The sequence below is a fragment of the Nannospalax galili genome, unplaced genomic scaffold (assembly GCF_000622305.1).
Source record: "Nannospalax galili isolate Female #2095 unplaced genomic scaffold, S.galili_v1.0 scaffold1081, whole genome shotgun sequence".
In the NCBI taxonomy this organism is placed as follows: Eukaryota; Metazoa; Chordata; class Mammalia; order Rodentia; family Spalacidae; genus Nannospalax; species Nannospalax galili.
Genome location: NW_008345251.1, coordinates 43,715 through 60,786, shown reverse-complemented (window position 1 = coordinate 60,786; position 17,072 = coordinate 43,715). Strand labels below are relative to the sequence as shown.

Sequence of the window (17,072 nt, the reverse complement as noted above, 5' to 3'; positions counted from 1 at the left end):
ATCTATGCAGCCATTTTCGACTGCGGATGGAGATTTAGGTTGATTCATGAATCTTGGCTGTTGGGAACACAGGTTGCTTCTTTGGCGCACTGATTCCACTTCCCTGGGATGTGTGCCTGGAAGAAGGATTCTTGGATCATCCTGTTGGTTTGGGGTCAGTCTAGAGCGGTTTCCATAGTGCCAGCATCATTTCACTTTCCTCCAAACAGTACAAGTGTCTTCTTTTCTCCAAATCTTTATTTAGCATTTTCTATTATTTGACCTAAAAAATTTTGAGTTTGTTGTGTGAACATTTCATATGTGCGTATAATGCATTCTGACTGTTATAACCCCAGTACCACTCTTACCTCTCTTATCCTCCCTCCTGCAAGCAAGTCCCCTTCCTACATTCATGACTTTTTTTCTGAGACACACTGAGTTTAATCAGGATCATCTGTGAGACCTGCAGCCTGGTGAGCTCCTCAGTGGGCCCGCAACCGAAGATTCTAGTAACTCCCCTCCCGGACTCCAACAGTAGCCAGTAGTTTACTATGGAAGGGTGGGGTCCCATAAATTCCTCCCTAACCCGTGATTGACTGCTGAGAGGCTCAGTCTTGCATAGGACTATTGCTGGGGTCGTGACTGCCCTGTCTGTGCCATGTGATGTGTGGACGTTTCTCAGCACTTGTCCTTTTCTTGTGGCTCTTATGTTCCTTTGAACATCTTCCACATTTTTCCCTGAGCAGTTGATGAAGTGATATAAATATCCTGTTTAGGGCTAAGCGTTCAGTCACCTCATATTCTCAGCTCCCCAAGAAGCCAGGCATCTCTGCATTCACTGCTGTTCATTGCAAAGAGAGGCTACTCTGATTAAAAACTGGAAATAACTTCTCGCTGTGTGTGTAGACATAATCTCTAGATGGCAGCTTAGCACTATGACAGTCGGTAAAACAGTATGTTCTCATGACTTTCTGAATTTTATTGATATTTGTTGTGATGTTTCCTTTTCACTTCTAATTTTATTAACTTGGTTCTTCTCTATTTTGGTAATTTGAGTATTGGTTTGTAAACATTATTTGTTCAAAGAACTGGTTCTTCATTTATTTATTTCAGTTCTATTTCACTAATTTGCTCTGATCTTTCTTAACTCTTCATTTTTGGTCTTTTTGAAACAGGGTCTCCCTGTAGCCCCAGCTGGCCCGGAACTACGTAGACCAGGCTGGCCTTGAATTCACAAAGACCCACCTGCCTGTGCCTCCCAAGTGCTGGGACTACAGGTGTGTGCCACCACGCCTTTCTGCATCTACTGTTTTTGAGTGAGGTTTGTTGTCATATTTCCAAGGCCTTAAGACTCATTGTTATTTATTTCTGTTCTCATTTTGGGATGTAGACACTTTCCTCTTAGGATGCCTTCATTCTATCACATAGTTTTGCATGCTGTTTTTCATTTGGTTCTAGACATGTTTTGATTTCTTCAGTGACCTCTTCATCATTTTATAGTGCGTGGCTCAATTTTCTCCACTGTGCTTTCTCTGTGGGTTTTTTTTTTTAATTGCTGTTGATATCTAGCTTTATTCTACTGTGGTCAGTAAAATACAAGGAGTTATTTCAATTTTCCTATATTTGTTGAGATTTGCTTTGTGTCCCAATGTGCAATCAATTTTAGAGAAAGTCTCATGGGCTACCGGGAAGAATCTGTATTCTCTTTGGGTGGAGGATTATGTAGCTATCTGATAGTCCCAGTGTTTTTCTGTTTACCTTTTATCTGGATGATCTGTCCATTGAGGAAATTGAGGTTTTAAAGACATCTACTATTACCACATTAGTGCTAATCTGGGACTTTATTATTATTATTATTATTTTTAATTGCATGCACCTGAGTTTGGTGTATATATTTTTAGAACTGAAAACATCATGACGGATTGTTCTCTTGTTAGTGATGTTTTTTGTGTCTTCTGACTAGCTTTGATTTGAAGCATTTTGTCAGATGTTAGAACAGCGTCTCTTACGTGTTCTCTAGCTCCATTGACTTGGAATACATTTGCCCCTCCTTTCATCCTAAGGTTTACCTATCTTTGGTGGTGAGGTGTGTACCTTACAGGCAGCAGAAAGATGGATCCTGCTTTCTAGTCTAGTCCCATAGCCACTGTCTTTGGATTGCATATGCCCTCCATATAGGTTCCCAGATGGCAGCACTGGTGGAGCCAGATGGAAGGAGAGGTAAAGGCTTCTTGTGGCGTGAGGAAGCCCTTGGTGCAGATCCTCAGGAGGTGGAATTAGTGTCCAAGAGGAGGGGAAGGGAAGTTTATCCTTGGGGCAAATAGATCCTCAGAGGGTGGGGAAGGGAAGTAACCTGTGGGATAAGCCATCCTCACAGGTATGCAGTGGGGTCAGACATGAGCAAGAGCATCATGACAGTTGATTTTCATTTCCCGATGACTTGTAATGTTGGATAGGTTTTTGTTCACACTGAGTTTTCTTTGGGAAAAGGTCTATTTTCCTTAAAATATTTGTTTGATTGACTTACTTCCTTTATATGTTTGGCTTACTTGGATTTTTGAGTTTGTTTGTTTTGTTGTTCTTGGATTTTATGAGTTCCTGGTATGTGTTGGGTTCTAGACCTCTACAGGATATATGACTTGAGTATTTTCTAGCAGACTTTAGGTTGTCCTTTTGTTTTCTTCATTTCATTCCTTGGTGTGGTGATTTAAATGAAAATGTCCCACATAGGCTCCAAGTATTTGGACATTTTGTCCCGAGTTGGTGGTGCTGTTTTGGGAGGTCTTAAAGGTGTGGCTATGCTGGAGGAAGCACTTCACTGGGGGTGGGCTTAGAGAGTTCTTAAGCCTTGCTGGATCTCCAGTGGCCCTCTGGCTTCCTGTGCCTGCTTGAAGATATACAGCTTAGCTTCTACTTCCGTTCCAGCCACCTCTGGCCACCATGCCTCCCCGCCATGATGGACTATAATTCCCCAGGTACCGTAAGCTCTAATAAATTCTTCCTTTCTTAAGTTGCTTTGGTCAGTGTTTCTGTCACAGCAACAGAAAAGTAACTAATACACTTGGCTGTGCAGAAACTATTTAGTTGCAGTCTCACTTGTCTATTTTTGCTTTTGCTATCTGTGATTGACGGTAATATGTTTTTTAAAAAATCATTGCTAGCTGGGTGTGCTGAGGCATGTCTTCGATCCCAGCACTCCGGAGGCAGAGGCAAGCGGATCTGTGTGAGATTGAGACTGGTCTGGACTTGTACCTAGTAAGTTCCAGGCCAGCTGGGAGTTCAGGGTACCCTGTCTCAAACAGGGAAGTTACCTGTGGGATGAGCCATCCTCACAGAAACAAAGAAACAAACAGTCATTGCCAAAACCGATTCAAGGAGCTATATTTTCTGTATTTTCTTCTAGGTTTATTTGTAATTCCATGTCTTATAGTATTTGGTCCATTTTTATGGTGTAATCCTGTTTCCTGTGATATTCATTTATTGAAAACCTTCTTTCTCCAGTGTATATTCCTGATGCCTTTGTTGGAGATTTATTAGTTCACCACAGAATTGACTCATCTCCAGCTTCCTGTTGCATTCCAGAAGTCTGTGTCTATTATTATGCCAGTGTCATGCTTTTCTGATCACCATATGTTTATGACAAAGCTTGAAACCAGCTAACAAGATGCCTCCAGCATTTTCCTACCTAATATTGTTGTAGCCGTTTGCAGTCTTTTGTGACTACATATAACTTTTAGGACTTTTTTAGTGATGTTGGGAATCAATCCCCTAGAGTCACATGTGCTAGGCCTGCAGTTTGCCACTGGGCTGCACACCCACCAAGGATTTATTATTTTATTACTACGAAAAATATCTTTGGAATTTTAATAGGAATTACATTTCAGCAAATCACTTTGGGTGTTATAAACATTATTTTACATTATTTTTTCTGTCTATATTGGATAGTGTTCCATTTATTCTTATCTTTAATGTCTTTTAATTGCATTAATATCTTATAATTTTCAGGATAGAGGTCTTTCACCTCTTCAAATACATTTATTCCTTGGCACTTAGTGGATGGTTTCGGATTTCTTGATCACTTAACAGAGGCCAAAACAAACCCTGTGGTTTGAAGAGAGATTTTCCCTTTCATATCATACGGAATCTCTACGAGAAGACTTAAGCTATGTTTTCATAATGTGCCAGCATTCTACGCTTTAAGGAGTTCTTAATGCCTAGGACTTTTGCATCTTCAGAGCCAGACTGCCAGCACGAGAATCTATGCCAACTGCATTCCAGCAGATAAATGAGCCATGGTCACTGAGGCACAGGATGAGGCTGATGAGGTGGAAGCCTTGCAAGGCAGCTCTGCTACCTTAAATGCCCCATCTATATATATTTTTTTTTTCAATTTTTTTTATTATTTTTATTTTATGTGTACGTGTGTATTGCCTGCATATAGGTAAGTGCACCCGTGTCGTGCAATACCCACGGAGGACAGAAGAGGCTGTTGGATGCCCTGCAACTGGAGTTACGGACAGTTGTTAGCTGCCATGTGTTTGCTGGGAATCAACAGGGGTCTTCTGCAAGAACAGCCAGTGTTCTTAACGGCTGAGCCCTCTCTCCATGCAAGAACAGCCAGTGTTCTTAACGGCTGAGCCATCTCTCCAGCCCCTGAAATGCCATCTCACAGCAGAAGATATCACTGCTGCATCACAGTGGCAGCTGTTGCACGCTCTCTTCAGTTTCACAGTGTTCACAGAACCTAAGCAGAGCACTAGCTCCAGACCCACACAAGGGATGTTTGAAACTTCAACACAAATGTCAAAGGATGTGCTCCTGAGTCCTTGCTAGCTTCCCTGGTGTATGGACAAGGTAGAAACCTGCAGAGGCATCCTAAAGCTGTCGTCTTGCCAACCTCCAGTGCTTCCGTCACTGAAAGGAGAAAACTGCACGAGGTCATACGTGGACAACTGCTTCTGCTTATCAGGGATGGGAGAAGTAAGAAGTTTCTGCAATGTTCTCTACCAGCCACCACAGGCTCTCCTTCTTCATGGGCTTAATCTGCAGTTGTTAATACATGCTGTCTTTTGAATTGAAAGCGAGATACTGGAGGAGACAGGGCTTGGTGGCTTGTAAACAAACAGCATATGCAGGCAGATTTAAGTCAGTAATACAGGTATCCTGAGTGTGGGTACAAATCCCAGAGATGTGCTTCACATGGAGGTGAATTTGGTCACTCCACTATTTTTTGACATGTCAAATATATGAACAGATGAAGAAAATAGTGAAGGTTTATAATTAAATGTAGTCAGCCTTTCAATACTGAACATGTATTAAGGATCTCCATGTGCAAGTCTATTTTCCCTTCTCCTCCACAGTTTATGGTTCTGAGCTGTTTACACTAAGCTGAAAATGCAAAGACCTAGAGGAGAGAAGAAGAGGTGCTGCTGGGAGTGTGTGGCACCCTGGAGTCCTTCATCATAGATGGTCTCCTGCTGCCTCAAAATAACCCTAATCTGCAGTCCTTCCACTAGCAGCCCCACCCACCAACCCACGATCAGAGCAAGTACCTCAAAACATAATCATCTGTCTACTTGAGTCCTTAAAATGCTTCCTCCCTTCTCCCTCGTGGGGTTGTTTTTTGATTGCATGACAGAAGCGTAATTCCGATTCAGGAAGAAATAGTTCCTTTGCTTACTGATAGCCTGGCTCATTTGTGGTTGAAACCTGGAATATGGAAAGTTGATTATGGTTACTCTATAGTACTTTAGTGTTTAATGCAATAAAAATAACATATTTGTTGGCTGGGTGTGGTGGTTCATGCCTTTAATCCCAGCACTTGGGAGGCAGAGGCAGGCGAATCTTTGGAGTTCGAGGCCAACCTGGTCTACGTAGTGAGTTCCAGGACACCTAGGGCTACAAGGAGACCCTGTCTCAAAAAGACCAAACAACAACAACAACAGCAAAAAACATATTTGTTTATGAGAAAGCTTTGATTAAACTATTAGTAAGGTGAACTGTGTGAGCTTGAGTGGATTAGGACTCCAGATGGGGGTTATTTCTAGGCAACAGTGAACTGTCCTGTGATGATGGACTCCAGAGAGTCAGGGAGTTTTGCTCAAGCTCACACAGTCAACTCACCTTAAAGTGAGTGCTCAAATTTCATAACCCTCATATTTCACAGCAAAGATCCAAGATTGGGAGCCTTCAAGGTCCTATGCTGCCCAGGAAGAAAACTGAAACAGTAAACAGTCTAGGCATTTAAGAGCAAGCTGGGAGCCACTGTAGGACCAGAATTCCACCCAAGCATCTGAGATCCCACCTTGAACTGGCTACAGATGTGCCACCCCACCACACACAGGTGACCTTTGAATGGCCCACGCTAGCTTTCTGAGCTCTGCAAAGCCCTGCCAACCATCCTTCTCCTGCACTGCCCAGAGAACGAGCGACTGTGCTCCATCCCTTCTCACAGGACGGCTTCAGCTGCTGCTAGAGCAAGCTGGGAGCCACTGTAGGACCAGAATTCCACCCAAGCATCTGAGATCCCACCTTGAACTGGCTACAGATGTGCCACCCCACCACACACAGGTGACCTTTGGATGGCCCACGCTAGCTTTCTGAGCTCTGCAAAGCCCTGCCAACCATCCCTTCTCCTGCACTGCCCAGAGAACGAGCGACTGCGCTCCATCCTTTCTCACAGGACGGCTTCAGCTGCTGGCGTTTTTGATGGCAACAATCATAATTCCTGGCTAACAAATGCTTGACAATCGGCCTCCTTTCCCGTTTTAAATTCTAAACTGAGTTTCCATTTTCTCTGAGTATAGGAACACAATTTAAGGCTACTTGAATTAGTGTCTCCAGGGTTGCAGACCTAATTAGCTTCAAATAAATGTGATTTTCTTTGTCATTAAATTAACATACACATAATATACTTCTATCACCGAAATAATGTATTTTGTCTGTAAAAATGAGAAAGTCATAGACAAGAAATGAGCTACAAATGATGATCCTATTTTTTCAAAATAACCCATTCTTTATGTATTGGTATAATCCTTTTGTGTGTAGTAACAAAATTATTATCCCAATGTCACCGGGGCCGTCTCTGCTGTGCTACGAATGAGGAATATTTACCAGACCAGAATTGGAAAAATAATAACAAATGGAAAATAATAGATTCCAAGGCACAGAGTCCCTCAAATTATAAAGTTAAAAGGCACAATTGCCAGGTGTGGTGGTGCACGCCTTTAATCCCAGCAATTGGGAGGCAGAGGCAGGTGGATCTTTGTGAGTTCGAGGCCAGCCTGGTCTACATAGTGAGTTTCAGGACAGCTGGGGCTACAGGGAGACCCTGTCTCAAAAAGACAGAAAAAAAAGGAACAATTGCAATCTGCTTCCATGTAGCCAGCCAAGGGCTCTGTGTTGAAGATGAATTTAGCTACAAGAATGAGGTAAGAGAATAAATCAATGTCCAGTCAGGCTCAGGGAAGCTGTTACTGAGGGAGAATAATTCCAATAACATTTGACAGGATTATCCACAAATATGGACACACTCCTTCTCAAACCATATACTTTTAAGGTACAATTGCACTCTTGCAATAGAAATTGAATAGATTTATTTTGTATGTTTTATTACTCTCTTAGGACGCATTTCTAACTCTCCATAGATATATGAAGATGGCTGAAGGCCCAAGATGCACAGAACTTATTATTAGGATCAGTATGATTATATGACAGATATCATATCAGAATTTGACCATTCTATTAATAACCGTCTCTATTTTTACATGGTTAGTTCTTCAACATAAAGATTTTAGTCCATTAATTCATTTAATCTCACAAAGAACGCAAAACGGAAGATAATATTAAAGGGCTGGAAACTCAAGCTCTTTCTAGTTCACACAAGTAGTGAGAAATACCACTAGGCTTTGACCTCTGGGCTCTCCAAGGCTCCAACAACACCCTGTCCAGTCCACTGCAGCTTCCTGCCTTGACTTCCGTTGTTACTCTCCAGTATTTAACTTTGAAGTAGGATGGAGTGAAAAAATAAAAGAGAACAGTAGAAAATATAACGTACTGAGATATTTTTCTTATCTCTATAACATAGTTGTGATGAAAGGTTTGGTGAAATCAAATAACAGAAATGTATTATTTAGTATGTGTGTCTTTGAATATAAAAGTATCAAGAATTGACTGAGCCTGGCCTTTGATCGTTTTCATAGTACCAACTATGCATTTGAATTTTTATCCTTCTATTCTGCCTAAGTAAAAATCTTGCATATTATTAAGAGAAATTCATAAGTGGCATTGCCTGTGCATGCCTGGGGTGCATCTGTGGCGTAGACTGGGTGATCACCTTCCAGTCTGCAAGCCCACACAAGACAGATCCTATAAGCTGAACCAAAACTCAAAATCTTCCCGGGGGAGGGGTGTGCAGCTGTCAGTGTTTAAAAGGTATTGAGGTAAGCCATATGCAAAGAAAAGGTGTTGTAATATGTATTTTGCCCTGTCATGATTCTCGTAAGCCTAAATAAATTGGTGTTTTAGTTAAGCTTTCTCTGGCGACAGGAGCTGGAACTGCAGCAAGTATTTTCCTAGCACTACCTTGGCACCTACACCTCTGCATGCAGAAAAGACCCTGGGATGTTCCCTTCCGAGGTTCATGCCTGGAAACTGAGATGATGCAACTTCTGGGACTGCACAGAGCCTCGATACTTCCATTTGAGACACATCCCACTGTGACTTCGCATTTGGGAACACTCATTCTGACATGTAGCCTCATTGCTGATGACTCTGTGGCATTATGGACCCTGTCAAGTGTCAACTGAAGGGACTCATGTCCCAAACCATTTGAACAATTTCTTCTGTGAATACACGTTTGGTTTAACCCTAGCATTCTGTGCCCAAGTGGCTGTGGTTTTGTTTTACTTATTTTTGACCACATTTTCATATATTCCATTTTTAAAGATTTCATTTACTTAAAATTTATTTACTTAAAAATATTTTTATTGATTCAAGAGTTTCATACCATGTATTTGATCACACTCAGACCCCTTTCCCACTCTACTTCTAACTGACTGCCCCCTGATATCACGTCCTCTATTATTAGTCTTTTTTAAGGCCTTTCCAATCTAATCTGTGTTTCTTTGGGCAAGGTTTATCTCTTGGAGTCTGGTCAATCTACCAGGCTTCACATCAGTAAGGATAACTGACTCTCTAAGCATGGATCAAATACCAATAGATCCTCTGGTAGGGCTGGGGCTTCCTACCCACTTCCACACCCTTGCTGGGTCTCTGTCTGGCTTGGGTTTGCACAGATCTTGTGCATGCTATCATGAGTGCCATGGATTCATCTGCGCAACTACCTTGTGGTGCCCAGACAATACAGTTTCCTTGTATTCATCTACCACCTCTGGCTCTTACAGTCTTTCCACCCCCACTTCCAAAGTGATCCCTGAACCTTGGGAAGAGAGGGTGTGCTATAGGTGTGCCATATTTAAGGCTGAGTCTCCTATTCTCTGCACATTGACCAGTTGTGGGTCTCTGTATTAATTGCCATCTACTGCAAGAAGTTTTTCTTTTTGCGGAGAGTTCAGAGATGTTCTACCACCTCTGGCTCTTACAGTCTTTCCACCCCCACTTCCAAAGTGATCCCTGAACCTTGGGAAGAGAGGGTGTGCTATAGGTGTGCCATATTTAAGGCTGAGTCTCCTATTCTCTGCACATTGACCAGTTGTGGGTCTCTGTGTTAATTGCCATCTACTGCAAGAAGTTTTTCTTCTTGCAGAGAGTTCAGAGATGCACTAATCAGGCTGGGGGAACTCACAGGTCTCTCATATATTCCTTTTGCTAATTTTACTTTTGTGTGAATTGGCATAAACCAATTAATTACAGAATTATCTGTGTTTTACTTTGTATGTAATTTAAATAAGGATAGAGTCCTCTCTTAGAGGAATTTTAGCTGTAAGCTTAGAATTGTCACCAAATACCGGAGAACCTGACCACCTTTGTCAGTCTAGCATATGAAAAGAAACCTCACTGTGCCTGTGCCATTCCATTTATCCCTCATGACCACCTTTATCATTAATGGGATTCTCAGTGGGTTGCTCTTTCTGTATTTTGCATGCCCTGTGAGAATGGGTCTGGGCTCCAAGAAAATGACTATACAGTCCAAAGTATCTAACAAGGAAAAGTTTTATTTCTTCAAAGGGGTATAAAGTCATACCAAGTCAAGCAAGCAAGCACATTCAACAGTGGTCCGGCTGGATTTTTAATTTCTGATGCAAAGGGGTACTGTGGTCAGAGCTTGGGCTTGCATTCTTACGTGATCGGCCAATTCTAAACATCACAGCTGATAAGCAAATGCAGCTTAAAATTTATTAATTTATTTATATTTTATGTGTGTATTTTGTCTGCATGTAAGTATACTACATGTATGCAATACCTGAGGAGGCCAGAAGAAGGTGCCAAATCCCCTGAAAATGGAGTTATGGATGGTTGTTGGCTGCCATGTAGGTTCTGGGTACCAAACTCCAGTTCTCTGTAAGAGCAGCCAGTGCTGCTAACTGCTGAGCCATATCTTCAGCAACCCTGAGCACAAACTTTAATCTTAGAACAATGCTGACTGGGAAGGGAGTTTTGCCAAATGATGTTTATACAAATTTGTTTAAAGATGGAACTTCCTTTGACTCATTTACACCTTTAATAGAAAAGACAGTATGTTTCACTGACACCTCCCATACCCTCGACCTGAGCATCTACTAAAACCAAGACCCTGTGCTTTGCACGACAACCACTGTATTGTTATGGCTTCTGATTACCCGCAAGTCCCCCACACTGTGCTGTGATCTTGGCCAAACTCCTAAACTGCACAGGTTGGGAGCATTCAACCTGCATGGTTCTGAATCCAGGAAGTCTCTCAGGAAGGAAATAAGTGACAGACCCAGGCATTCACAGTAGATTAGGCCACTGTTCCAGCGTCAGTGCCCTCTAGAGCCCCCCAAACATGTACCAGCTGGTTTCCTCTTTTCTATAGGAGTCCAGGTATCTACCAAACCTACCCATATTTGTTTTTGTGTCACCATAAGTGGCTTCCATCATTCCCTTTCGTGAAGGTAGTAATGATGAGATCCAGAGTTAGAAACTGGCTGGGCAGTTTGGAAGACATTGAAAGAAAAGTGACCATCTCTAAATGCCTGCCTGTATACTTGTCCTTGCCTGAGGTGAGAGATACCAGAAGTATCTAAGTGAAAAAGGTCTCTGATTCTGCCATAGTCAGAGGCTGAGGATGCCAGAATGAGGTCTGGTTTTTCCCTTGTCTCTTTTCCCTAAAGGGCTACCCTGTTCCAGAAACCACACCAAGGACATGACTGAAAACTGCAGGAACCTGGACACTTGGAACACAAGCTGGACTGATCCGCTCCTCTTCCCCTCCCCCCTGCATCTATTGAAGCCTTATTAAGCCCAGGGCATTGAGGCTCAGTGGGAGCCTCAGGGATCCCTCCTGCCAGACAGGAATTCTGCCTTCTGAATCTTGTGCTTCCTATAATAAAATGCTCCTTTCAAAAATTCGTGTCTGTGGTCTGTGAATTTTGTTCTTTAAATTCATGAGGCAAGGACCCTAAAGCCTCTGGCTTGAAGTTGCTTGGTGACCGTTGAGATTCCAGGACCATGGCCTCTCAAGCTAAGCACAGCGGAGACTGGTGCCACCACTCTCAAAGCACCATGTCAGCCCTTTCTTTAGACATACTTCCTTCCTTTTTGCTAAATTCCTCATTTTATCCCGGGACTGGTTAGTCTCTCCCATATCAGCAGTAGTCTGCTGAGTTCTAACTACTGGAGCAGATTGCAGGATATTGTTTAAAACACTGCGCTAAAATTACAAAAAACAAGCAGCTTTGGGCTGGGCACACTGCCTGGCACATTCCCAATTCTTTGAGCGGGTAGATTTGCTCTATAGATTTATGCTGCCCACAAAGTCCCCCTCATGGGCCCATACTTACCCAAACTAGCTGATAACCTGATCTAACAAGTTTTCCATAGCCATAAGTCTGACTGCCAGGTAGGGTGGCAGCTGTTGACTCATCTTTCCAAGGTTTGGGGTTGGGGAATGCTGGGTCCTCTCCAACATTTCTTGTCATCTCATCAGTCACACAGAACAGCTCTGTGGGTCACTACTGACACTTAGCTGCAACCTCTCTCAGTTCAGTGGTGGGGGTCCTGCAAGCTGCCTGTTTCCTGCATAGGCTGTCTGGCTCCAGGGCATGCCTGCATCTTCAGCTTACTCTCTGGGTTGGGCCTGGCACTGTCTTCCTTCCTCATCTTTCAATCTTGCCTCGGTCCCTCTTATGTTGTGTTGCATTTTGTGGTGCTGTGAGATGTCACATTACAGCTATGCCTTAATAAGACAACCTGACTCTTAGCGTCCATTTTAGCCAAGAGGGGCCAGAACTGTTCTCGTTATGGGGGGAAAAAAAATCTGTCAAATAGCTCAGAGATTATGCATGTCACTCTTAGCGTCCATTTTAGCCAAGAGGGGCCAGAACTGTTCTCGTTATGGGGGGAAAAAAATCTGTCAAATAGCTCAGAGATTATGCATGTCACCAAGGAAAGCTGGAGAGTTCCTTCATTAAGTTTAATTTCTTTTCCTCCTGATGTTAAGGGTCCTGTTTCCTTATATAGCCCTGTGGATGTGGAGAGTAGCAAAGACATACTACCTGCCTTCTACCTGCCACGATACCTGGATGTGCCCGTACTTCTGCTCTCTGTGCGGACCTAGATGACCTTGTCAGTGGTGGTTATGGCAACCTTGCTTTACACTGTCCCTCGTGGACACAGCTACTTCCCTCAGTAAGCAGCTCCAGCTCCAGGTTATGAAGGGGATCCTCAGTCCAGTCTGGAATACTTGAATAAGCTTTATCACTTCTTTACAGCCATGGTCAGGCGGGCCCGTCTCTGTGGGCAAGAAAAGTAGCTGAGTTGAGTGTCCTTAGAGTCTTGAGGCAAATACATTGGTGTTTACAACATGACCTTGGTAGTGAAGCATTCTGACATTCATCAGCCACCTATGTCCTCAGTTGTTCATCAGGACGATGATGGCATGGGGAACTTTTGCATTAAGGATTTGTCCCAAGCTAAGCTTATCAGCTTATCCGACTAAGACCATGGTAGCAGCCAGGGCTCAGAGACATGGTGACCAGCCTGCAGCTACTGAATCTACCCACTTAGACAGGCATGTAAACAGACATTGCCAGGGCTCAAGCACCTGGGTAGTTGGGACTCTTGGTGCTGTGTGATTTTTCTAGTACACAAAGAAGTTAAAATCCAGGGGTGTTATGTCTGGTATGCCTAGTGCCAGGGTACTTGTTAGGAGTCTCTATGTCCTCGAAGGCCTCCTCTTGCTCTGGTCCTCAGTTTAGAGGGTCCTTCTCAGAGCTGGTTGTGACTTTGTACAGTGTGTTTATGACTTTTGAGTAGCCCAGTATCCAAATCTGGTAGAATTCAGCTGTCCCTAGGAACTCTTGGGCTTGCTTCTTGGTCTAAGCTTCAGGTATTGAACACATAGCCTGTTTTCTTTCATGCTCAAGGGCTCAGTGTCCTTTGGAGATGATGAATCCAAAGTATTTTACCTCTTGCCTGCAAATTTTGGCCTTCTTCCATGACACCTTATATCCTGTGTCAGAGAGCAGATCCAGTAGGTCCTTTCCAACAATCCTCTCAGGAGGGGCTGGCTAACAGCAAGTCATCTACATATTGTAGCAGAGTAACAACTCAAGACCTCTCCAGAGAAAGTGGCAAGGTCAGTGGCCAGTGCCTCACCAAACAGAGTAGGTGAATTTTAAAGTCCTAACCTAGGCCCTGTCTCCTTGTGTCTTCCTTCCAGTCTGAGGATTCTCCCATTCTGAGGCAAATAAGAGGTGACTTGCAGGTGACAGAGAAAGGAAAAAAAAGCATATTTCAAATCAAGGCAAGTAAACCATCTTGCCTGTGCAGGCAGAAGACTTAGAAGTATATAAGGATTCAGGACCACTGGGTGGATGGTGGTTACTGCTGACTAAACGAACTGAGGTCCTGGACAGATCAGTAGTCATTTTCTCCTTTCCTCCTTTTTTTTTCTTTTTTTTGGTTGCTGGAGAGGGAGGACTCCCTCTAGGCTCAGCTGGCCTGGAACTGGCTATGCAGACCAGGCTGGCCTCAGTCTCATAGAGATCCACCTACCTTTGCCTTCCCAGAGCTGGGTTTAAAGGCATGCTCTACCATGCCCAGCCCTCCTGGCTCCTTTACTGGTAACAAGGAGGTGTTCCGTGGGGACTCAGGATCTCAGCATCACATAAATGCGGGATATGTTCCCAAAAGCCCAACTGAGCCTCTTAAATACAGGGCATTATCTTTGACTAGAGTGACTCCTGGCCTTAAGTCCACTATACCGGGTACATGGTTTGAGGCTAAACTTTGGGGTGTCTTTTCTGCCCAGATGTCTGGAGATTCTTCCAGCAAAGCAGTCAGGTTAGTTTGCTCTTCTGGAGATCAGAGGCACGATTCACCCTCCCTGGGTATGTTAGAGCCATTGCCGGCCTGCCTTTCAGCGGGAGGCTAGCAGGCTTACAGCAGGTAATGGTAATTTGTGCCCAGAGATTCATCAGCATGTCTCTGCCCAAAAGAAGGAACAAACGTTCTGGTGATTATAGAAACGTATGAGTCTCTAGATGGCCTCCTAGCTTGGAAGATCAGGTTTTGTAAAATGGGCACATAATTCAGTCCTCTACCACATCTATGATAGTAGCTGTTTTGTTAGTTGTGGGGTAGGGGGGTACAGGGGTTAGTGACCACCAAATATTCAGCATCTGTGTCTATCATGAAAGTCTTTGGTTTGTCCCCTAACTTTATTGTAACCATGGGCTCCCTGGAGCCAGGGTTCAAGAGCCTATTTGCACATTCTGTTTCTACGCTGGCTAGTCCGATGAGCTTTGGAGCAGCTGAAGCCAGTGCCTATGGGGATGACTTGGTCTATCCGATTGTCTAGCATTTTCTCACTGTGAGGGCATTTATTTTTCTAGTGGCAGTCTCCTTGCAGGATGCACATTGGTCCTGACATACTGGAGGTCTTCTTTGATCTTCTCTTTCCCCATCGGGTTGGGGGTGTGCAAGTGCAACAACATTCTTTGCTGTCTATACTTGTCCACCATCTGCTGGTCCTCTTGACTGTGGTTTACGAACACCTTGTTGGTGGTTTTCAGCAGTTGCATCACAGCCATTCTCACAAAGCTCTGGTGTTTGAAGCTTGCGGCAGATGTCAGCATATGACTGAGATACGAAGGCTGCATTCGCCACGTGCTGATTTTTTCCCACCTCTGGATCAAAAGGGGTGTGTATTCAGAATGTTTTGCAGAGTCTCTCATAGAACTCTGTGGATGATTCATCAGGCTTTTAGAAGACTTCTGGTGTCTTTGATATGTTAATTCGCTTTCTTGCTCTGGCTTTCATTCCATGTACCAAAACTTGCCAATATCTCTTAAAGGACTGTCTTCCATCCTCATCGTTCATCCTCATCGGCTGGTCAGTGGGTGCAGCGTGCTGGGTCCAGTTGGTGGCACCAGGTTTATAGCCTAAGGCTTGTCCTTGGAACCAGCTTTGAGCTGACTCCGGAGTGCGGAGTCTCCCATGTTTCTCTTCTGTGTTAAAGAGGGTTTGAAGAGGCCATTTTCAATTGTTCTAGGCTGGTTAGTACATTATTAGAAGGATGACTTTGAGAGGGTCAATCATGGCTTGGAGCTTTTCAGCAGAGTAGGCTGAAGTGTGCTACTTCCCGCTGAGCAGGTCAGTAACCCTAAAAGCTGGTGGAATAGCTGTACCATGTGATTCTCATTTGTCTAGAGAGTAGGGGCTGCATTACCCTGAGTGGCATCTGGAAAGCCTCAGGTAGTCCAGCCGGTGGGGTGGATGACCAAAGTTATCTCAATTCCAGCAAGGGCCCAGTCTCCAACTTAGGGTTTACTTCCGTCAGGCACCCAGGATGATGGGGCAGGGCTTCGTCCCAGTTGTGCTTGAGCAGGGCAATCTGTGGGACAGTGTCTGCATGTGTGATATTTGTATGGGCTGTGCCTGTGTCAAGGCACTGGGTACAGGCAGTGTCTACAGTGGGGTCAGCGCCAATGGAGGAGGGCTCTCTGGTAACTGAATCAGAGACTGGGGCCCTGGGGCAGCAGTGAGGGCTTGTATGGGGGTAGTAGTGGCTCTTCATCTCCCTGGTCCTCCTTTTGAGTAATCTTCCTGAGCCTTTTCCTTCTGTATTCAGGCTACTAGAATCCTACATTCTCCCTTTTTATTTGTGTTGACCCAGGCCCAGGGTGGTAACCACACAGCCACTTACAGCCATGAGTCTATAGAGGGAAACGGATCTGGGTGTCCAGGCACTCCTGTCACTGCCTGGTACACTGCTCTGATGATGGGCGTTCTAAAGTTCTTTCCAGGGTCTATTGCACAACAAAGGAGGGCCATTCTCCTGACACAAAGTGTGGTCTCCTCAGGGTCAGTTTAACCCTGGAGTCTACAGAAAAGTCCTGTAAATTTCTGATCATACAATCAAGGGCCATGGGCTTTTGAGGGCTTCCCTTTCATCATAGATTCTTCTATAGCCTTCTGCATCATTGATGTTTCCAGTCATTCAAGGTGTGGAATTTCCAATGAGCTTGGGCTCTATGGGGAAGAGATGAGTCTGCAAAGCTAGTAGGGTGAGAGGGCTGGTTCTCTGGCTACTTGTTATATTTGTCTGAGCACAGTGAGGTAGGCTAAGGATCCCCTGACAAATCCTTCTTGAGAACCATCTCACAGGGGGCCTAAATGCTTGCAGAAAGTAGGGCAATGACAGGTATGGGTCAGCACCATCACATCATTCCCCCTCAAGTCTAGTGGCCCTTTGGGGAAATAAATATCTCTGAGTCATGTGTCATGTTTGATCGGCACTTTTCTTAGGATAATTGTGACCAGGTGTCTTATTAGACAATTTGGAGCGTTCTTCATTTTCTTAATTTCATATCCTTATCAGTAGTTAAAAATGGTTAGAGAGCATCAGAATATTTTGAGATATTACAGAGTAGCAAAATATCACAGGGTAG

At 44.0% G+C, this 17,072-nt stretch overlaps 1 pseudogene; it reads right to left on the bottom strand.

Moving 5' to 3' along the window:
* LOC115071764 overlaps positions 1 to 15,212 on the bottom strand; it is a 30,050-nt pseudogene extending 14,838 nt beyond the window's left edge.
* Positions 15,213 to 17,072: the final 1,860 nt, after the last annotated feature.